Source organism: Dendrobates tinctorius, unplaced genomic scaffold (genome assembly GCF_039654945.1).
Source record: "Dendrobates tinctorius isolate UK_male_01 unplaced genomic scaffold, ASM3965494v1 ptg000094l, whole genome shotgun sequence".
NCBI lineage: Eukaryota > Metazoa > Chordata > Amphibia > Anura > Dendrobatidae > Dendrobates > Dendrobates tinctorius.
In genome coordinates this window covers 3551108-3575033 of record NW_027361762.1, presented here as the reverse complement: position 1 = coordinate 3575033, position 23926 = coordinate 3551108, and positions in this window count along the sequence as shown.

Genomic DNA, 23926 nt, shown 5'->3' with positions numbered 1-23926 from the left:
AATGAAAATTAATAAATTGGAAATATAAATAGAAAATAATTAATAATAATAATTGAAAAAATATAATAATAATAATAAACATTAATCATATATACAGTTGATCAGATATTAATAATATATTTTCTTCTTTTCTTTTTTCCTTTCTTTTACATTTTTCCATTTTCTCCAGCAATAATAATAATAATTGAAAAAATATAATAATAATAATAAACATTAATCATATATGCAGTTGATCAGATATTAATAATATATTTTCTTCTTTTCTTTTTTCCTTTCTTTTACATTTTTCCATTTTCTCCAGCAACGGCACAAGATGGATCCATGGTACAGCAAGAAAAACCATCCAGGTAAAGGAGGATAATTTACTATGAGTATACAAAATATGCATATTAAAAGGTGTGCATAAACAATAATGATATTACCTATAATCAAAAATGTGCATGTCTGTACATATAAATACGCACAAACATACACAAACATATATATATATATAATATAATATATAAAAATAACAAGATAGGACCAATATGACATAAAATAATATAGAATATGAAATAAATAGATTAAAAATATATATAATAATAAATGCCCATAATATATATAACTAATAAAATCTGATATAAAAATATATATAAATATAAATATAAAATACAAAAAATGCTGGATGACAGGGTGGTCAAAGAAAAGGAACATAGCTGATACTCTCATTAAGGCCATATGGATGTATAGAATTTAACGTCCATATCCATCTCGTCTCCATCTGTGCTAGTTTCTGACTTATTTTGCCTCCACGTATTGAATATGGAATCATGTCAATACCTCTAACACGAAATTTACTCGAATCACAGTTGTGAAATTGTTTGAAATGTCTCGGAATGGTTTTTAGGGCAGATAGATCATTTTCAATTTTTGCCGCATTAATGCCAATAACATTGGCTTACTTGTACGCTCTATTCCAGTAAGTCAATTTTTGAGACTTAGAAGACTTTGCTCCAATGACTGTGATTTTGAGAGGAGGGCTGAAGAATTGAAAGCTCGGTTTTTAGATCGTGGTTATAGCCATCGTTGCGTCAAAAGAGCGTTGAATAGAGCCAAACATACATCTAGGAACAACTTATTATACTCCAGGACTAAAAAGACTACATCATCGGTTGTCCGGTTTATTACAAACTATAATATTCAGAATCAGAAGTTGAGAGAAATATTACATCAATCATGGCCAATTCTCATGGCGGATCAAACCTTGTCGAAATATCTTACGGAATTTCCTAGCATAACTTTCCGTCGTTCCCGTAATCTTCGTGATATGTTAGTAAGAAGTCATTATCATTATGAATGTAGGTCTACTTTCCTGTCACAAATTCCACAAAATTGGTTCCTATCAATGTGGCCATTGTGTTGCCTGTTCCAATATAGACAAAATTGATACCTTTACTGATTCTTCTGGATCAAAGAGTTATTGTATCAGGCATCACATTAGTTGTGACACTAAGGCAGTTATTTATTATGCAACGTGTCCATGTTCAAAAATTTATATTGGCCTAACTACAAGACAGTTAAAGGTCAGAGTGAGAGAGCATGTTATTGGCATTAATGCGGCAAAAATTGAAAATGATCTATCTGCCCTAAAAACCATTCCGAGACATTTCAAACAATTTCACAACTGTGATTCGAGTAAATTTCGTGTTAGAGGTATTGACATGATTCCATATTCAATACGTGGAGGCAAAATAAGTCAGAAACTAGCACAGATGGAGACGAGATGGATATGGACGTTAAATTCTATACATCCATATGGCCTTAATGAGAGTATCAGCTATGTTCCTTTTCTTTGACCACCCTGTCATCCAGCATTTTTTGTATTTTATATTTATATTTATATATATTTTTATATCAGATTTTATTAGTTATATATATTATGGGCATTTATTATTATATATATTTTTAATCTATTTATTTCATATTCTATATTATTTTATGTCATATTGGTCCTATCTTGTTATTTTTATATATTATATTATATATATATATGTTTGTGTATGTTTGTGCGTATTTATATGTACAGACATGCACATTTTTGATTATAGGTAATATCATTATTGTTTATGCACACCTTTTAATATGCATATTTTGTATACTCATAGTAAATTATCCTCCTTTACCTGGATGGTTTTTCTTGCTGTACCATGGATCCATCTTGTGCCGTTGCTGGAGAAAATGGAAAAATGTAAAAGAAAGGAAAAAAGAAAAGAAGAAAATATATTATTAATATCTGATCAACTGCATATATGATTAATGTTTATTATTATTATTATTATATTTTTTCAATTATTATTATTATTGCTGGAGAAAATGGAAAAATGTAAAAGAAAGGAAAAAAGAAAAGAAGAAAATATATTATTAATATCTGATCAACTGTATATATGATTAATGTTTATTATTATTATTATATTTTTTCAATTATTATTATTAATTATTTTCTATTTATATTTCCAATTTATTAATTTTCATTTATTATTTCACATTGTTTATATTCATTTTTATTTTTATTTATTTTTTCATTTTTTTCATTTTTTATTTTTTATTGTTCATTTTTTCATTTTTTATTTATTTCTCATTTTTATTATTTTTTAGTTTCATATTTATTTTTATTTTATATTTATTTTATTTTTATTTTTATTTTTCATTTATTGTTATATAATTTTATTTTCATTTTTATTTTATTTTATTTTATTTTATTTATTTTTTTACTTTTTTCTTTACATTTTTTTTCCATCATATTTTTTGGTTGTATCAGTATTATTGTTCTATTAATATTATTATTATATGCTATATTGATTTTTTATTGCTTATGGATATTTGAATGTACATTATACATATATGTATATACATTGCGGCCATTATTGTAATTATTTTTCAATTGTTGAGTTATTTAGTTTATACTTATCATTCATGGTAAATTGTTTACTTGACATAGGACCTTATGTACCATGTGACGATACCTGTCCAATCCTGTATCTTTTCTGTTTTACTTTCAGTAGTCACAGGACCTTTGTACCATGTGACTCCTGTGTCCAATGACAGTGGACTGAGTTGCACGCGCCCTGTCGTCACTCTCCCGGTGATCCCGCCCGCTGTGGCTACGTCCCTCTGCGCCGCATCATTAAGCTGCGACGCGGGGGGTTACACGTGCACCGGCGTCGGGGGGTTGCTTGGCAGCAGTTGAAGTCAGCGCGCGTCACGCCGTGCTCACTCCTCTCTCATTGGCTCATTTGCCCTTTTTAACCTCCTTCACCCTGGATGTTGCCACCCCCTGACGAAGGTACGCCGAAACGCGCGTCGGGGCTGGCACATCCCGGGGACCCTTGCAGCATAAAGGTATTGCACATAGTGTTTAATATTTGTCCTCTTTCACCTTTCATTTTTGGGTAATTTCACGTGTCACCTTGTTAATCATGAGCACAATATTATAGAGTTTGCTTTATGTTTGAGTCACTATTTATTTCATCATTATATATTTTTTATATATATATATATATATTTTTTTACATATATATACATATTAATCTTAATACTCTAATATATTGTTTTGTTGCACTAATAATATATAAAAAAATATATATTTTCTTTTTTCTTTTTTGTTGTTTGCATTCTATATTTGCTCAGCACATTCACTTTAGCACGGTCACTTATATATTGTTATATACATATTGTTATTTCTCACGCAGTGTACCCATTTATTTATGAACTTTTTGTCTTTATATGTAATTTTATTATTGCTAATTTTGGTCCCCGGTTGTACCCTTTGGCATTGACCCCCTTACCCCTTTACCATATGTATTTTATTTTATACATGTATACATACATATATTTTATATATACAATTTATTAATTCATATATATGTTAATTGCTAATAAATTAAATTTGGACATTTTTTCTTGGTGTTTTTTCGTTGTTTTTATCTTAATTACCGAGTGTCCTTTATTATTCCATGTGTGCTAAGCTTTTATCATAATAACATCTTTTTATTGCACTTTTTCCTTGAGTTTATTTAAACCATGTTCTATGAGGAACGGTTGCAGAATTTGGGAATGTTTAGCTTGCAAAAGATTGAGAGGAGACTTAATAGCTGTCTACAAATATCTGAAGGGCTGTCACACTGTAGAAGGATCATCTTTATTCTCATTTGCACAAGGAAAGACTAGAAGCAATGGGATGAAACTGAATGGGAAGAGACACAGATTTGATATTAGAAAAAACTTTTTGACAGTTAGGGTGATCAATGAGTGGAACAGGCTGCCACGAGAGGTGGTGAGTTCTCCTTCAATAGAAGTCTTCAAACAGAAGCTGGACAGTCATCTGTCTGGTATGATTTAGTGAATCCTGCTTTGAGCAGGGGGTTGGACCAGATGGCCCAGGAGATCCCTTCCAACTCTAACATTCTATGATTCTATGAAGACACATGAAAGCTGTGATTAAAAATCATGATTATTCCACAAAATATTGATTTCTGAACTCTTCCTGAGTTAAAACATTAATATTGTTTTTTCTAGATGATTATGAACTTGTTTTATTTGAGGTCTGCAAGCACTGCAATTTTTTGTTATTTTAACCATTTCTCATTTTCTGAAAATAAATACAAAATTTAGTGCTTGGAAATTCAAAGACATTTTGCTAGTAGTTTATAGAATAAAAGAGCAATTTACATTGTAATCAAAAATATACAGATAAAGAAAAAAATTAGACAAACTGAAAATTTTGCATTGGTCTCTTAATTTTTGCCAGAGCTATATATACCGTATATAAATCACATACTTGTGCTGACATGACTGTCCATCGGAAAGGGAGAATCCTAAATGTGTGCAGTGCATTCGTTGTGAGAATTCAGAAGCTGCAATGTCAGGACTCAGCTCTGCAGGTTCCAGTAGTCATCACACGGACACTTCACTCATATGCGATTTTCATACTTGACAACGAGCTTCTCTTCTTGCTTTCAGTTTTTTACTGAACATTGAGAGCATTAGGGAGAGCAGCTCGTGGGTACATGGCTAAGTGTGCAAGTCGCATATGTACTTGGTGTGGAGGGGGGGGCGCCGAACCAAATTCTTGCCCCGGGTACCAGGATGCCTAGATACGCCTCTGATTGCAGGCATCCTGTCCAGGGTAGGGTGCTTTACATTGCTCACTGATTTTACCAGCATACATGATTTGCCGAACAATGACATTTTTAGATTTGTACTTTTTTTCCCAAAATATCCTTTGGACCAGAGTCACTTTGCTGTTGAAGTCATAGCTTTTACATGGATCAACTTATTACAGAAAAATACAAAAGATTACTTCTAAAAATGATCTGATGGTAAAAGAAACTTGACTATAGGTGAGAGGATCTGGTTGAGATTCGATTTTGACAAATCGTCCAGATTTTATTTGGAAATTCAATTTATACAGGCCTTGTAAAACAAAATAGCATAAACTCACCTCCCATACATGTCTCTAATGTTCTGCAGTTATCACACTTCCCTCGAACGTCCGAGGTCCATCAGAAGAAAGTGAGATTAAAGCAGTCATCACCTGCAGACATTACGTGAGCCCTGGGAGACTCGGCGTCAATTACTCAGGAATGACATTTTGTTTTCCACTTGATAAAGACATCGGTATGGAAACAGACCGTGAATAAAAAACCTTTTTATCATCATTATTGAAGAACCAATTTACTCCAGCTTCTCAGCCCTCCTTACGTGTTTCATACAATTGGATCCTACAACATCATAGGAAAGGCACCAATATTGGAGGTGAGTATGTTTTTTTATTTTATGTGGGGGAATACAGTATTTGAAATTAAATTGTGTGAGTTGAGGACAATCCCTTCAATAATGTTCCTCAGTGAAATTTTCAGCATTCTTTTATATTTATTGGCTCAGCAATATTTGCTTTTGCATAACCATTTTATGTTTCACAGCAAATATTATATAGACAGTACATAAATCAAAATCCATTAAACTTGAGCTTTCCTCATACATGTACTTTTACATCTACTATTAAAATCAAATCATTCAATGAGAAAGTACATACAAAATGCTACATTAGTCAATAGCAGAAAATATAATTGGAAGCAAAAAATAAGCCATTCTAAGTACACAGGAAAATAATGGGGCAAGACAGGGGCATAACCAAACTGAGCATAAAATAGAACTTGTCACCCCATCCCAAACTTCCAGTTTTTGCTATTTTTTTTTTACTTCTGTTGCTCCCAAGAATAATAATTTTTTTCAACTACCATACAGTTCAATAGATTCTTAACCCCTTTACCCCTCAAGGTGGTTTGCATGTTAATAACCTGTCCAATTTTTACAATTATGACCAGTGTCACTTTATAAGGCAATGATTCTGGAATGCTTCAACGGATCCTAGTGATTCTGAGAAGGTTTTATCATGACAAAATGTGCTTCATGTTAGTAGTAATTTTTTTTTTGCTATAACTTGCATTTATTTGTGAAAAAAAAGGAAATTTGGAAAATTTAGCAAATTTGAGACTTAAAATTCTTATGCCCTTGAATCAGAGAGATACAGTATGTCACACAAAATGGTTAATGAATAACATTTTCCACATGTCTATTTTACATCAGCACAATTTTTGAAACACTTTTTTTGTTAGGAAGTTCTAATGGTTAAAAGTTGACCAGCGATTAATCTTTTTTCCAACAAAATTTATTAAACCATTTTTTAGGGACCATATCACATTTCAAGTGACTTTGATGGGTCTATATGATATTAAAAAAAAAAAAACCAAAAGTGACACCATTCTAAAAATTGCACCCCTCAAGATGCTGAAAATCACATTCAAGAAGTATATTAACCCTTCAGGTGCTTCACAGCAATTTTTGAATTTCTGAACCTAATTATGACGTGGGGAATCGGGAATTGTTGGCCATGAAGTGGGCATTTGAAGAGTGGAGACATTGGTTGGAGGGAGCTAGACATCAAGTTGTTGTCCTCACCAACCACGAGAATTTGATTTATCTTGAATCAGCCAAGCGCTTGAATCCTAGACAGGCTAGGTGGGCCTTGTTTTTCATGCAGTTTAATTTTGTGGTCTCCTTTCTTCTGGGCACTAAAAAAGTTAAGGCAGATGCCCTTTCTAGGAGTTTCTTTGCGGATTCTCTTGATGTGACTGAAGCTACTACCATTCTAAATGAGGGTGCAGTTCTTTCCGCCATCTCACCCGATTTGAGATGTGCCCTGGAGGAATTTCGGGAGGACAAACCTGAACGATGCCCTGTGGGAAAATTGTATGTCCCTGACCAGTGGAGGAGAAGAGTAATGTCTGCAATTCATTGCTCCGCGTTAGCTTGTCATCCAGGTATTTTTGGTACCAGAGATTTGGTGAGTCGGTCTTTTTGATGGCCTGCCTTATCTCGTGATGTCAGGCATTTTGTGCAGTCCTGTGGGACTTGTTCTCGGTCCAAGCCCTGTTCTCGTTCTAGTGGTTTGTTGATGCCCCTGCCAGTGCCCAGGAGGCCATGGACCCTTATCTCAATGGATTTTATTTCTGATCTCCCTGTCTCTCAGAGAATGACTGTTATCTGGGTGATCTGTGATAGATTTTCTAAGATGGTCCATCTTGTACCACTCCCAAAGTTGCCATCTTCTTCTGAGCTGGTGCCCTTGTTTTTACAACAGGTGGTTCGTTTGCACGGGATTCCTGAGAACATTGTGTCGGACAGAGGAGTTCAGTTTGTTTCCAGATTTTGGAGAGCTTTTTGTTTCAAACTGGGAATTCAGTTATCTTTCTCCTCTGCATTTCATCCTCAGACCAAGGGGCAGACTGAGAGAACAAACCAGACTTTGGAATCCTATTTGAGATGTTTCATATCTGCTGATCAAGATGACTGGGTATCATTTTTGCCCTTGGCCAATATTGACGCTAACAATAGGGCTAGTTCTGCCACTTTGATGTCTCCTTTTTTCTGTAACTTTGGCTTTCAGCTTCGATTTTCTTTGGGGCAGGTGGAAGCTTCTGCCTGCCCAAGTGTGGATTCGGTGGTAGAGAGAATGCAGCAGATTTGGGAACAAGTAGTGGATAAGTTTTCCCACTCTCAGGAAAAGGCCCAATGGTTTTCCAACCGGCATAGGACCATTGGTCCCCGGTTTAAAGTGGGTGATATGGTTTGGTTGTCCTCAAAAAATATTCCTATGAAGGTTGCATCTCCAAAATTCAAGCCAAGGTTCATTGGACCTTATAAGATTTTGGAAATCCTTAACCCCGTTCCTTTCCGTTTGGCTCTTCCAGTTACGTTTAAGACTCATAACTAGTGTTATGCATTCCGATACCGCAAGTATCGGGTATCGGCCGATATTCGCTGTATCGGAATTCCGATCCTGATTTCCGATACTTTTAGCATATCGAATACCGGAATCGGAAGTTCCTATAATGCTTTGTGCCAGTTTGATTTGATTCAGTCAATGACAAACCTCAGAAGTGTGGGCACATCCTGTTAGGCATGTAGGCATGTTAAGTAATGGCATGGCTGTGATTGGCTGCTGAAATTATGTCATAATGCACTATAAAAGCCGCCGCCGCAGCTATTTCTGGTTCACTCTGCTGTGAATTCAGTTAAGGACAGGCTGCTGTTCAAGACTCTGAGGGACAGTTAGAGATAGCGATTTTCAAAATCATATTGTGCTTTACCCAGGCTACATAATAAACCACTGTAGCTTTCTTTTGCCTTGCAGCAGTGTTCACAGCTGTCTGCAAGGTCTGAGTGAGTGCAGCTCACGCTGTGTAGTGTGTCCTGCAGCTACGTCTGGTTGTAGGCCGCTCAGCGTGCTTCACTGCCTCACACATATTTTTCTTTTACTGCTGCTCATTTTTCATTCTCCTATTAGTGTGCATCTATCTGTATCCATATATGTTGGTTGCAAACACTATAGGAGTAGACAGCGGAGCCTTTCTGCAGCCTTTCAGTGCTAGTGCCCACTTATCTGCACTGTTCACGGCTGTCTGAGAGGTCTCTGTGTGTGAGTGCAGCTCACACTGTAGTGTGTCCTGCAGCTACGTCTGGTTGTAGGCCGCTCAGCGTGCGTCACTCCTCATACATATTTTTGTTTTATTGCAGCTCATTTTTCATTCTCCTATTAGTGTGCATCCATCCCTATCCATCTACATTGGTTGGTTGCAAACACTATATTGGAGTAGATAGAGGAGCCTTTTTTCTGGCTTGTGCCCTTCAGCCGCAGCCAGATTAGTATTACCCTATTTTTTGGAGCCTCATATTTTGCATTGTAGGCTACCTTCCTGCATTGTAATAGCTCCAAAAAGTTTGTGATACTATCGCTTTCAAATCTTTGGTCACATCCTTTTTGTTTTTTTGAAAAAACAAAACAAAATAAAGTTCACCAAACACTCCATTTGACAGTGTAGGCCACATTAGCTCATATTAAAGTGTAGTCCACACACACATTTTATAAAATTAGTGTTTCTTATACCTGTTAGCAGCTGTTCAGGAATAAGCACACTAAGCCCCCTTTGTACTTTTCTGCCTATCTTTATCAGTCTACCAAGATGAAGAAGGCAGGGAGTAAGGCACGTGGGCGTGGGCGTGGAGTTTCAGCAGGGAGAGGACATGGGGATTCAGCTGCGGGACAAAAAAATTGAAGCCGTTGTCAGATGGATGGCAGCTAACACATCGACTTCAATAACTTCCACATCCTCTCAGGGCCTGAGCACTGAAGAGCAACCATCTGTCTCTTCACCACCTGCGAAATTGCCCAGGCAGTCAGAGAGCTCTGGACAGGAGCCATCACCAGGGGAAGAGTCTTGAGGAGATCATCTGCATATTCCCAGTGCCTTCTGGGATAAGTGAAGAGTCTCCGCGAGCTCAACGATCACTGGGTTTTGGCTGTTGCAGCTGAAAAGAGGAAATCGGAAAGCCGCGCGCCGAATTTTGGCTCATCTTTCATCGTTTTTAAGAAATCTCAATATGGAAGAGGCCAGGAGCCATTTGGTGAGCTGCATTTCTTGCTACATGTTCACAGACTTACCAGTGGAAAAGCCAAACTTCACATGCCACAAATGCAAGCTTGTGTCCCTGTTGGAGGAAAAGTTGCAAAGTCTCGAAGACAGGTTAGCTACGTTGAAGATCATTAAGGAAGGTGAAGCGTTCTTGGACAGAGCAGAATTATCTCTTCATGTTACAGAAAGAAAAGAAATTCGAAGTGCACCTGAAGAAACAGAGGAATGGAGACATGTGACCCAGAGAAGCAGGAGGATCAGGAGGCAGTCAGCACCCATACTCCTCAGGAACCAGTACCAGGCTCTCACGCAGGAAACCAATGAAGAAATACATCAGGATAAGACTTTGCCCACAAACAGCAACCTTGTACGCCTTCAGAGTCCTCCTGGATGGAGAAAGAAAAATGTTGTGAAGAAGAAACGGAGAGTGGTTGTCATGGGGGATTCCCTGTTGAGAGGAACAGAGGCCGCTATCTGCAGACCGGATATAACTTCAAGAGAAATGTGCTGTCTTCCGGGTGCAAAAATTAAAGATGTGTCTGACAGGATATCAGGACTCTTCAGATCTACAGATGACTACCCATTCCTGCTACTACATGTGGGGACAAATGACACCGCAAGAAACGACCTGGAAACCATCTGCAGAGACGTTGAAGACTTAGGCAAGAAAGTGAAAGAACTGGGAGCGCAGGTGGTCTTCTCTTCCATCCTCCCAGTGGATGGCCATGGAACAAGGAGGTGGAATAAGATTCTGCAGGTGAACAACTGGCTACGTTGATGGTGCCGTCAGCAACGATTTGGATTTCTGGATCACGGAGTGAGGTACCTTTACGATGGACTACTTGCTAGAGATGGGGTGCACCTTACGAAGACTGGAAAACATGTATTTGGAAGTCGTCTTGCTACACTTGTAAGGAAAGCTTTAAACTAGAACAACATGGGAAGGGAAGCAAAAGACTAGAAAAAGCCATACACCTGACAAATGCTATTGAGAACTCTGCTATTAGAAGTGGAAAGGAAGAACAGGAAGAACAAAGACAAAAGAATCTAATTAATAAAAATATTGGAGAAAGAGAAACCAATCACAAACTAAAATGTTTCTATACTAATGCACAAAGCATGGGCAACAAACAAGGAGAATTGGAACTACTAACGCAGGAAAAGAAATATGATGTCATTGGAATCACTGAAACTTGGTGGGACAATACACATGATTGGAATAAAAGACTAGAAGGATACAACTTATTTGCAAGAAACAGACTTGAAGCTGACAATGAATTGAGGCTTGCAAGAGATGTCAAAAGCAATAATAAAGGATTTTGGGGATATGTCAAAAGTAAAAGAAAAGTCAAAGATGCTATAGGATTTTTACAGGATGAAAATGATGAAATGGTAAGACAGGATGTTGAGAAGGCCGAACTTTTAAATTCCTATTTTGCATCTGTTTTCTCTCAGAAAGGAAATGTGACATCAACTGCTCTTCACTGTCCTATTAAGGGAATAGAAGAATCCAGGATATCTATAAACAGAAAGATAGTGAGGAAACACTTAGCTAACCTAAATGAATTCAAGTCTCCAGGTCCAGATGAATTACACCCCAGAGTGCTGAAGGAGATAGCAGAAGAAATTTTTGAACCCCTCTCCATAATATTTGAAAATTCTTGGAGAACAGGAGAAGACCCAGAAGACTGGAGAAGAGCAAATGTTGTTCCTATCTTCAAAAAGGGGAAGAAGGTGGACCCAGGCAACTATAGGCCGGTGAGTCTGACTTCTATACCAGGAAAGATCTTTGAACAAATTATTAAACAACATGTATGTCAGTACCTGGATAAGAATGAAATGATTAAACAGAGTCAGCATGGGTTTGTAACTAATAAGTCATGTCAGACTAACTTAATTTCCTTCTATGATGGAATCACTGATTGGGTGGATCAAGGAAATGCTGTAGATATAGTATATCTTGACTTCAGCAAAGCATTTGACAAAGTATCTCATACAATCCTTATTGAAAAAATGACTAAGTATGGAATGGACAAGGCAACTGTTAGGTGGATTCATAACTGGCTTAGTGATCGGACCCAAAGAGTGGTCGTAAATGGCAGCACATCCAGTTGGAAGAATGTCTCAAGTGGGGTACCACAGGGCTCTGTCCTGGGCCCTGTATTGTTCAACATCTTTATCAACGATGTAGATGAAGGAATTGAGGGTAAACTGATTAAATTTGCTGATGACACAAAGCTAGGAGGGATAGCTAATACTAGAGAAGAGAGAGAGAGGATTCAAAAAGATATAAATAAACTGGAGAAGTGGGCAGCAACTAACAGAATGGTTTTTAACAGGGAAAAATGCAAAGTACTACATCTGGGCAATAAAAATGAAAAAAGCATATACAGAATGGGAGGAATAGGCCTAAGCAACAGCACATGTGAAAAAGACTTGGGTATACTAATAGATCACAAACTGAATATGAGTCAACAGTGTGATGCAGCAGCAAAAAAAGCAAATGCAATTCTAGGATGTATTAACAGAAGCATACAGTCTAGATCACGTGAAGTCATTATTTCCCTCTACTCCTCTTTGGTCAGACCTCATCTGGAATATTGTGTCCAGTTTTGGGCACCACATTTTAAAAAAGACATCAACAAACTGGAGCAAGTTCAGAAAAGAGCAACCAGAATGATGACCGGTCTGCAAACCCTGTCTTATGAGGAAAGGTTGCAGGATTTGGGATTGTTTAGTTTGCAAAAGAGAAGACTGAGAGGAGACTTAATAGCTGTCTACAAATATCTAAAGGGCTGTCACATTGTAGAAGGATCATCTTTATTCTCATTTGCACAAGGAAAGACTAGAAGCAATGGGATGAAACTGAATGGGAGGAGACACAGATTAGATATTAGAAAAAACTTTTTGACAGTTAGAGTGATCAATGAGTGGAACAAGCTGCCACGAAAAGTGGTGAGTTCTCCTTCAATGGATGTCTTCAAACAGAGGCTGGACAGACATCTGACTGGGATGATTTAGCGAATCCTGCTTTGAGCAGGGGGTTGGACCAGATGGCCCAGGAGGTCCCTTCCAACTGTACGATTCTATGATTCTATGATTCTATGATCACAGTCTCTACTTCTGTTCTCTGAATCTGTTGGCTTGGAAAGAGGGGGCCAGCCAAGCAGCATTCAAGAATGTGAAGAATAGGGAGTATGCAGTGATGCACAACTGCTTTGTCCCTCCGAATCTGAAGAGGCGGGTGGGCCAGTGCCTATGGTCAGCACACCTCAGTACGCATCAGATGATGACAAGACTCAGGTGCCACTTTCTGGTGCATACAGTGCTGGCGAGACTACCCAGGAGAAGCAGGTATTTGAAGAGGGGAGTGTAGATGATGAGGTCCTTGACCCATCATGGCGTGAGGAACAGGAAGGTGGTGGGAGCAGCTCTGAGGAAGAGATTCCCCGAACGGCCAAAACAGGAGGGAGCGGGAGGGGGCAGACTTGTTTGCCTGTAGCCTCCACTTCGGCACCCGTTAGGAGCATTCCTCTTCCAAAAGCGAAAACAGGCACTCCCAAGACTTGCAGTGCGTGGTCCTTTTTTGACACAGTTGCAGATGACATTTGCTTTGCCAAATGTAAGTTGTGTCATCAGAAAGTCAAAAGAGGGAAAAGTGTCAGCAACCTCAATACCACAAATATGTGGAAGCATGTGCGGACCAAGCACGTGGTGGAGTTACAAAGACACACTGAAGACGTAGGCCAAACTACAGCACCACCTACCACCTCTTCAGCTCGTGTTGTAGCTTCTTCCTCCAGCTCACACACAGCTGGTTCGGCTTCCTCACAGGATCGCCATGGAAGAACCTCTGACACTGTTGTGCAGAGACCCAGTGACATTCCACCCACAGCACCACGTTACCATTCATCCTCACACTCCCAGGCCACTCTACAGCCATCGGTAGCACAGGCATAGGAGAAAAGGCGGCCATACTCGGCAAACCATCCCCGAGCACAGGCTCTGAATGCTGGCATTGCCAAATTACTGGCCTCTTGAAATGCTCTCATTCAGGCTGGTGGAAAGTGAAACCTTCCGGAACTTCATGGCATTGGCAGTCCCACAATACACCGTGCCCAGCCGCTTTTATTTCAGCAGGCAAGTCGTCCCTGCCCTGCAAACGCATGTGGAGGGAAAAATTAAACATTCGCTACTAAACGCCGTCAGTAGCAAGGTCCACCTGACCACCGATGCGTGGACCAGTACCCATGGACAGGGACGATACCTTTCCCTCACTGCCCATTGGGTCAATGTTGTGTAGCCGGGTACGGATCTTGAGAGTGGTGCTGTACGTGTTCTGCCAACTCCAAGGATTGCAGGAATCCGGTCTGCACACATTGACTCCTCCTCATACTCCAGTTCCTCAGAATCAGCGCTGCAAGAGACTGTTACGACCGATATGAGCACAGCCGTGGCAAAACATCAACAGGCCGTACTGAAATTAATTTCTTTGGGGAATCGAAGCCACACAGCGCAGGAGCTCTGGAATGCCATCAAGCAGGAGAGCGACGTGTGGTTTCTGCGAGCGAATCTCCAGCCAGGCTTGGTAGTGTGTGACAATGGCCGAAATCTGGTGGCAGCTCTGGGCCTAGGCAACCTCACTCACATCCCATGTCTGGCACATGTGCTGAACTTGGTCGTGCAGAGCTTTCTGAGGGACTATCCGGATCTTGATGCACTGCTGCACAAGGTCCGCATAGAGTGCGCTCACTTGCGGCGTTCCAGCACGGCAAGATCGCGAATTGCAGCTCTGCAGCGCCGATTACGCCTTCCGGAACATTGCATCATATGTGACCTACCCACCAGGTGGAATTCAATGTTACATATGTTGGAGCGGTTGTGTGAGCAGCAGGGAGCAGTAATGGAGTACCAGCTGCATCACGCGCAAACAAGTCGCAATGTGCGCCGGTCACACTTCAGCACCACTGAGTGGGCCTCTATGAAGGACATCTGCCTCGTTTTGCGTGCCTTCGATGATTCCACGTGGATGGCGAGTTCAGATGATGCACTAGTCAGCATGACAGTCCCCCTTATCTGCCTGCTTCAAAAAACACTGCAAGCACTAAGGGAGGAGGTTTTGGAAGAGGTGGAGGATGTGGAGTCACAAATGCCATCTGCTTCTGGACAGACTGCGCTACTTGGTTCCTCACAAAGGCCTAGGCAGGGGACACTTTGTGAGGAGGATGAGGAGGAGTCAATGGAGGAGGAAGACATCTCTCCAGAGGAGGGAGGTACACAATGCTCTAGTCAGTATGTAGAGCGAGGGTGGGGTGATGCAGAGCAGGCAGAGATGACGCCTCAAGCAGGGGACAGCGTTTCTTGGGCAGTTGGGAGTCTGCAGCACATGGTTGATTTCATGCTGCGGTGCCTAAGAAATGACCGCCGCATCGCCCACATTCTCAACACGGCTGATTATTGGGTGTACACCCTCCTAGATCCTCGCTACCGGGACAACTTACAAAGCCTCATAACACCGTTGAACCGGGAGCGTAAAATGCGGGAGTACCAAGACACACTGGTGCAGTCCATCATGTTCTCCATTCCACCCGAGAGCAGTGCTGCTAGTGCTTTACAAAGCAGCTCTGTGCGTCGAGGCAGTGGAGGAAGCTCTGCACAAAGAGGGAGCAGAGGCAGCGCCTCAGCACAAGGCAAGTCCAGTATGGCCCAAATGTGGCAAAGTTTTGTGTGCCCGTCACAAATGTCTACACCATCACAGATGGCTCCAGTCAGCAGGAGGCAACGTTTCCGTCAGATGGTGACAGACTACATGTCTTGCCCTGTCAGTGTACTCCCAGACGGCTCTTCCCCCTTCAAGTTTTGGGTCTCTAAGCTGGATACATGGCCAGAGCTTAGCCAGTATGCATTGGAGGTGCTGGCTTGCCCTGCTGCCAGTGTATTATCGGAACGCATCTTAATGCCGCAGGTGGTGTACTAACAGACCGTCGCACGCGACTATCCTCAGATAACGTTGACCGGCTTACTTTTCTGAAAATGATCAAGGCCTGGATCTCGCCAGAATTTGCCAGTCCTCTTCCAGAATAAATAATTGGTTGGCAACAGTATCCAGGTCTCCTGTTGTGTTCATGTTTCTACCACCTGAACTGTAATCCCTGGGCTTCAACACAGCCAGTTGATGCTCAGAAGTGCTGTCTGCACAGAGAAAAACACTAGCTCCTGTGTTAGTGGGGTTCAGTAACACCAGCTGCTCCCCTGCTGTGTGGACGGCAATATCTCCTGCTGCCTCCACATTCAAACTAGATCATATTTTCAACTAGCTCCAAGTAAGCCTCAGCCTGCTGCATGATTGATCCTGGGCTTTAACATAGCCAGTTGTCGCTCAGAAGTGCCGTCTGCACAGAGAAAAACACTAGCTCCTGTGTCAGTGGGGTTCAGTAACGTCAGCTCCTCCCCTGATATGTGGACGGCAATGTCTTCTGCTGCCTCCACATTCACACTACTACTGATTTTTAACCGTGCTCCACTTAGGCCTCTGGCTCCATTGTCTCTAGTATTTCCCCTTGCCTCCAACACCGCCAGTTGCTGCTCAGAAGTGGCATTTGCACATTTCACACTTATTCCTGTGTTACTGGGGCTCAGTCACGTCAGGTGATCCCCTGATGTGTGTCCGGCAATGTCTCCTGCTCTGTCCACATTCCCATTACTAGTAGTGGGAATGTGGACAGACAAGGAAACATTGCCGGACACACATCAGGGGATCAACTGACGTGACTGAGCCCCAGTAGCACAGGAACAAGTGTGGATTGTGCAGACACCACTTCTGAGCAGCAACTGGCGGGGTTGGAGGCCAGGGGAAATACTAGAGACAGTGGAGCCAGAGGCCTAAGTTGAGCACGGTTACAATCAGTAGTAGTGTACAACTTATATAAAACTTGCTACAATTAGGCGTCAGCCTGCTCCATGATTGATCCTGGGCTTCAACACAGCCAGTTGTCGCTCGGAAGTGCTGTCCACACAGAGAAAAACACTAGCTCCTGTGTCAGTGGGGTTCAGTAACGTCAGCTGCTCCCCTCCTGTGTGGACGGCAAAGTCTCCTGCTGCTGCCACATTCAAACTAGATCATATTTTCAACTTGCTCCAAGTAGGCCTCAGCCTGCTGCATGATTGATCCTGGGCTTCAACACAGCCAGTTGTCACTTGGAAGTGCCGTCTACACAGAGAAAAACACAACCTCCTGTGTCAGTGGGGTTCAGTAACGTCAGCTGCTCCCCTGCTGTGTGGACAGCAAAGTCTCCTGCTGCCTCCACATTCAAACTACATCCGGTTTTCTAATTGCTCCTGTGGCGCCCCTGAGGCTTCAGTCGGCACAGAGGTACTGCACCTTCTCCTAAGGTGTAGTGCCCCACCATCCAGGTAAGCTGGGAACTCCTTTCCGCATTCCAACACCTGCACCCCACACACAGGATAGTTCAGCAGGGACCCATCCATGCTTTATGCTGGAAAGGTCATAGGTTGCCTTTTGTGGTCCCTGGTTTCGTAACACGAGAGGTGCTGGGGAGGCGGGTGGAGTTAGATATAAAAGAGAGGGAAGCTGTAGGATTTCAAGTCAGTCTGACAGAAGGTCAGTCTGGGGTGAGTCCCAGAGAGAGAGCAGGCTGACAGCAAGTCAGGCTGAGAGGAGCTCAAGGCAGAGGAAGGCAGTCAGTCAGGAGAGGCTGAGGACTGGTCTTAGTGGAATGAGCTCCTCAGGGAAGGAAGAGAAGGAGAAAGAGTCGTAGACTGAATACTACAAATTCCACAAGAGAGAGATAGAACAGATCGGAACGAAGGAGAATAGAAGGACGGTGGGAAGCAGGTTGAGAAAGAGAGAGAAGCCTTCCAGTCCAGAGAGCGCAAAGGCCGGGGCCCAGTCCCCGAGGTTGATTAGATCTTTATGTCCGGCAACAGACACCGGAGGAGTAGTGAGCCGCTAACGCCTTGGTCCCATCATAGACTTAGGACACAACAGCAACTGAAAAGAGAGCCGGGACGCAGAGTGGAGTCCCCGAAGCTGGCTACAGCTGTCTGTCATACAAGTAAAGACTAGGAACACCTAGAGAGAGGCATTCCAGGGTAACTAAGTACTGTAGTGCTTTGCACCTAAAGGCGCATTGGAGGAGTCGTTCAGTAAGGTACATGTTGGCAGAGTGTGGATGGGAGAATCCTATCCTGCCTGGAGGTTCGCTGGAGCCCTGACCTGGAGAACACAGTACGGAGGCAGGCAGTTGTGTGAACTGCAAACAGTGAGTAAAGCTTTGGGAACCACATACTCTGGTGTCCTCCAGCTATTCCAGCACCACTACACCTCGGTATCAGCCTCCATACCATTCTGCGCCTCTCCTCATCCATTGCACCTACACTGCCCTGGGACTACAGCTCCACCTGTGGGGAGCTATACCATCTCTGCTGCACCACACCATCAGTCCCAGTGGATCTGTATGTAGCATTGGCTTACCATCTTACTTGCCAAACACCACGGGTGGTGTCACAAACTATTCATATAAACTTTAACACCATTAACATCACCGCCATTGATATTGGGCGCCCAGGGCCACGGATCGGGTCACCGCTGCTGTGACACATTCCCGCCTCGACATCGGCCCGGTACCGAGTACCCCACTGCCCTGGGTGTGCGAGGGCAACCCACTCCAAGTAGGCCTCAGCCTGCATGATTGACCCTGGGCTTCAACACAGCCAGTTGTCGCTTGGAAGTGCCGTCTGCACAGAGAAAAACACTAGCTCCTGTGTTAGTGGGGTTCAGTAACGTCAGCTGCTCCCCTGTTGTGTGGACGGCAAAGTCTCCTGCTGCCTCCACATTCAAACTACATCCGGTTTTCTACTTGCTCCAAGTAGGCCTCAGCCTGCTGCATGATTGATCCTGGGCTTCAACACAGCCAGTTGTCGCTTGGAAGTGCCATCTACACAGAGAAAAACACTAGCTCCTGTGTCAGTGGGGTTCAGTAACGTCAGCTGCTCCCATGCTGTGTGGACGGCAAAGTCTCCTGCTGCCTCCACATTCAAACTACATCCGGTTTTCTACTTGCTCCAAGTAGGCCTCAACCTGCTGCATGATTGATCCTGGGCTTCAACACAGCCAGTTGTCGCTTGGAAGTGCCGTCTACACAGAGAAAAACACTAGCTCCTGTGTCAGTGGGGTTCAGTAACGTCAGCTGCTCCCCTGCTGTGTGGACGGCAAAGTCTCCTGCTGCCTCCACATTCAAACTACATCCGGTTTTCTACTTGCTCCAAGTAGGCCTCAGCCTGCTGCATGATTGATCCTGGGCTTCAACACAGCCAGTTGTCACTTGGAAGTACCGTCTACACAGAGAAAAACACTAGCTCCTGTGTCAGCGGGGTTCAGTAACGTCAGCTGCTCACCTGCTGTGTGGACGGCAAAGTCTCCTGCTGCCTCCACATTCAAACTACATCCGGTTTTCTACTTGCTCCAAGTAGGCCTCAGCCTGCTGCATGATTGATCCTGGGCTTCAACACAGCCAGTTGTCACTTGGAAGTGCCGTCTACACAGAGAAAAACACTAGCTCCTGTGTTAGTGGGGTTCAGTAACGTCAGCTGCTCCCCTGCTGTGTGGACGGCAAAGTCTCCTGCTGCCTCCACATTCAAACTACATCCGGTTTTCTACTTGTTCCAAGTAGGCCTCAGCCTGCTGCATGATTGATCCTGGGCTTCAACACAGCCAGTTGTCGCTCGGAAGTGCTGTCCGCACAGAGAAAAACACTAGCTCCTGTGTCAGTGGGGTTCTGTAACGTCAGCTGCTCCCCTGCTGTGTGGACGGCAAAGTCTCCTGCTGCCTCCACATTCAAACTAGATCATATTTTCAACTAGCTCCAAGTAGGCCTCAGCTTGCTGCATGATTGATCCTGGGCTTCAACACAGCCAGTTGTCGCTCGGAAGTGCTGTCCGCACAGAGAAAAACACTAGCTCCTGTGTCAGTTGGGTTCAGTAACGTCAGCTGCTCCCCTGCTGTGTGGACGGCAAAGTCTCCTGCTGCCTCCACATTCAAAATAGATCATATTTTAAACTAGCTCCAAGTAGGCCTCAGCTTGCTACATGATTGATCCTGGGCTTCAACACAGCCAGTTGTCGCTCGGAAGTGCTGTCCGCACAGAGAAAAACAATAGCTCCTGTGTCCGTGGGGTTCAGTAACGTCAGCTGCTCCCCTGCTGTGTGGACGGCAAAGTCTCCTGCTGCCGCCACATTCAAACTAGATCATATTTTCAACTTGCTCCATGTAGGCCTCAGCCTGCTGCATGATTGATCCTGGGCTTCAACACAGCCAGTTGTCACTTGGAAGTGCCATCTACACAGAGAAAAACACTACCTCCTGTGTCAGTGGGGTTCAGTAACGTCAGCTGCTCCCCTGCTGTGTGGACGGCAAAGTCTCCTGCTGCCTCCACATTCAAACTACATCCGGTTTTCTACTTGCTCCTGTGGCGCCCCTGAGGCTTCAGTCGGCACAGAGGTACTGCACCTTCTCCTAAGGTGTAGTGCCCCACCATCCAGGTAAGCTGGGAACTCCTTTCCGCATTCCAACACCTGCACCCCACACACAGGATAGTTCAGCAGGGACCCATCCATGCTTTATGCTGGAAAGGTCATAGGGTGCCTTTTGTGGTCCCTGGCTTCGTAACACGAGAGGTGCTGGGGAGGCGGGTGGAGTTAGATATAAAAGAGAGGGAAGTTGTAGGATTTCAAGTCAGTCTGACAGAAGGTCAGTCTGGGGTGAGTCCCAGAGAGAGAGCAGGCTGACAGCAAGTCAGCCTGAGAGGAGCTCAAGGCAGAGGAAGGCAGTCAGTCAGGAGAGGCTGAGGACTGGTCTTAGTGGAATGAGCTCCTCAGGGAAGGAAGAGAAGGAGAAAGAGTCGTAGACTGAATACTACAAATTCCACAAGAGAGAGATAGAACAGATCGGAACGAAGGAGAATAGAAGGACGGTGGGAAGCAGGTTGAGAAAGAGAGAGAAGCCTTCCAGTCCAGAGAGCGCAAAGGCCGGGGCCCAGTCCCCGAGGTTGATTAGATCTTTATGTCCGGCAACAGACACCGGAGGAGTAGTGAGCCGCTAACGCCTTGGTCCCATCATAGACTTAGGACACAACAGCAACTGAAAAGAGAGCCGGGACGCAGAGTGGAGTCCCCGAAGCTGGCTACAGCTGTCTGTCATACCAGTAAAGACTAGGAACACCTAGAGAGAGGCATTCCAGGGTAACTAAGTACTGGAGTGCTTCGCACCTAAAGGCGCATTGGAGGAGTCGTTCAGTAAGGTACATGTTGTCGGAGTGTGGAAGGGAGAATCCTATCCTGCCTGGAGGTTCGCTGGAGCCCTGACCTGGAGAACACAGTACGGAGGCAGGCAGTTGTGTGAACTGCAAACAGTGAGTAAAGCTTTGGGAACCACATACTCTGGTGTCCTCCAGCTATTCCAGCACCACTACACCTCGGTATCAGCCTCCATACCATTCTGCGCCTCTCCTCATCCATTGCACCTACACTGCCCTGGGACTACAGCTCCACCTGTGGGGAGCTATACCATCTCTGCTGCACCACACCATCAGTCCCAGTGGATCTGTATGTAGCATTGGCTTACCATCTTACTTGCCAAACACCACGGGTGGTGTCACAAACTATTCATATAAACTTTAACACCATTAACATCACCGCCATTGATATTGGGCGCCCAGGGCCACGGATCGGGTCACCGCTGCTGTGACACATTCCCGCCTCGACATCGGCCCGGTACCGAGTACCCCACTGCCCTGGGTGTGCGAGGGCAACCCACTCCAAGTAGGCCTCAGCCTGCATGATTGACCCTGGGCTTCAACACAGCCAGTTGTCGCTTGGAAGTGCCGTCTGCACAGAGAAAAACACTAGCTCCTGTGTTAGTGGGGTTCAGTAACGTCAGCTGCTCCCCTGTTGTGTGGACGGCAAAGTCTCCTGCTGCCTCCACATTCAAACTACATCCGGTTTTCTACTTGCTCCAAGTAGGCCTCAGCCTGCTGCATGATTGATCCTGGGCTTCAACACAGCCAGTTGTCGCTTGGAAGTGCCATCTACACAGAGAAAAACACTAGCTCCTGTGTCAGTGGGGTTCAGTAACGTCAGCTGCTCCCATGCTGTGTGGACGGCAAAGTCTCCTGCTGCCTCCACATTCAAACTACATCCGGTTTTCTACTTGCTCCAAGTAGGCCTCAACCTGCTGCATGATTGATCCTGGGCTTCAACACAGCCAGTTGTCGCTTGGAAGTGCCGTCTACACAGAGAAAAACACTAGCTCCTGTGTCAGTGGGGTTCAGTAACGTCAGCTGCTCCCCTGCTGTGTGGACGGCAAAGTCTCCTGCTGCCTCCACATTCAAACTACATCCGGTTTTCTACTTGCTCCAAGTAGGCCTCAGCCTGCTGCATGATTGATCCTGGGCTTCAACACAGCCAGTTGTCACTTGGAAGTACCGTCTACACAGAGAAAAACACTAGCTCCTGTGTCAGCGGGGTTCAGTAACGTCAGCTGCTCACCTGCTGTGTGGACGGCAAAGTCTCCTGCTGCCTCCACATTCAAACTACATCCGGTTTTCTACTTGCTCCAAGTAGGCCTCAGCCTGCTGCATGATTGATCCTGGGCTTCAACACAGCCAGTTGTCACTTGGAAGTGCCGTCTACACAGAGAAAAACACTAGCTCCTGTGTTAGTGGGGTTCAGTAACGTCAGCTGCTCCCCTGCTGTGTGGACGGCAAAGTCTCCTGCTGCCTCCACATTCAAACTACATCCGGTTTTCTACTTGTTCCAAGTAGGCCTCAGCCTGCTGCATGATTGATCCTGGGCTTCAACACAGCCAGTTGTCGCTCGGAAGTGCTGTCCGCACAGAGAAAAACACTAGCTCCTGTGTCAGTGGGGTTCAGTAACGTCAGCTGCTCCCCTGCTGTGTGGACGGCAAAGTCTCCTGCTGCCTCCACATTCAAACTAGATCATATTTTCAACTAGCTCCAAGTAGGCCTCAGCTTGCTGCATGATTGATCCTGGGCTTCAACACAGCCAGTTGTCGCTCGGAAGTGCTGTCCGCACAGAGAAAAACACTAGCTCCTGTGTCAGTTGGGTTCAGTAACGTCAGCTGCTCCCCTGCTGTGTGGACGGCAAAGTCTCCTGCTGCCTCCACATTCAAAATAGATCATATTTTAAACTAGCTCCAAGTAGGCCTCAGCTTGCTACATGATTGATCCTGGGCTTCAACACAGCCAGTTGTCGCTCGGAAGTGCTGTCCGCACAGAGAAAAACAATAGCTCCTGTGTCCGTGGGGTTCAGTAACGTCAGCTGCTCCCCTGCTGTGTGGACGGCAAAGTCTCCTGCTGCCGCCACATTCAAACTAGATCATATTTTCAACTTGCTCCATGTAGGCCTCAGCCTGCTGCATGATTGATCCTGGGCTTCAACACAGCCAGTTGTCACTTGGAAGTGCCATCTACACAGAGAAAAACACTACCTCCTGTGTCAGTGGGGTTCAGTAACGTCAGCTGCTCCCCTGCTGTGTGGACGGCAAAGTCTCCTGCTGCCTCCACATTCAAACTACATCCGGTTTTCTACTTGCTCCTGTGGCGCCCCTGAGGCTTCAGTCGGCACAGAGGTACTGCACCTTCTCCTAAGGTGTAGTGCCCCACCATCCAGGTAAGCTGGGAACTCCTTTCCGCATTCCAACACCTGCACCCCACACACAGGATAGTTCAGCAGGGACCCATCCATGCTTTATGCTGGAAAGGTCATAGGGTGCCTTTTGTGGTCCCTGGCTTCGTAACACGAGAGGTGCTGGGGAGGCGGGTGGAGTTAGATATAAAAGAGAGGGAAGTTGTAGGATTTCAAGTCAGTCTGACAGA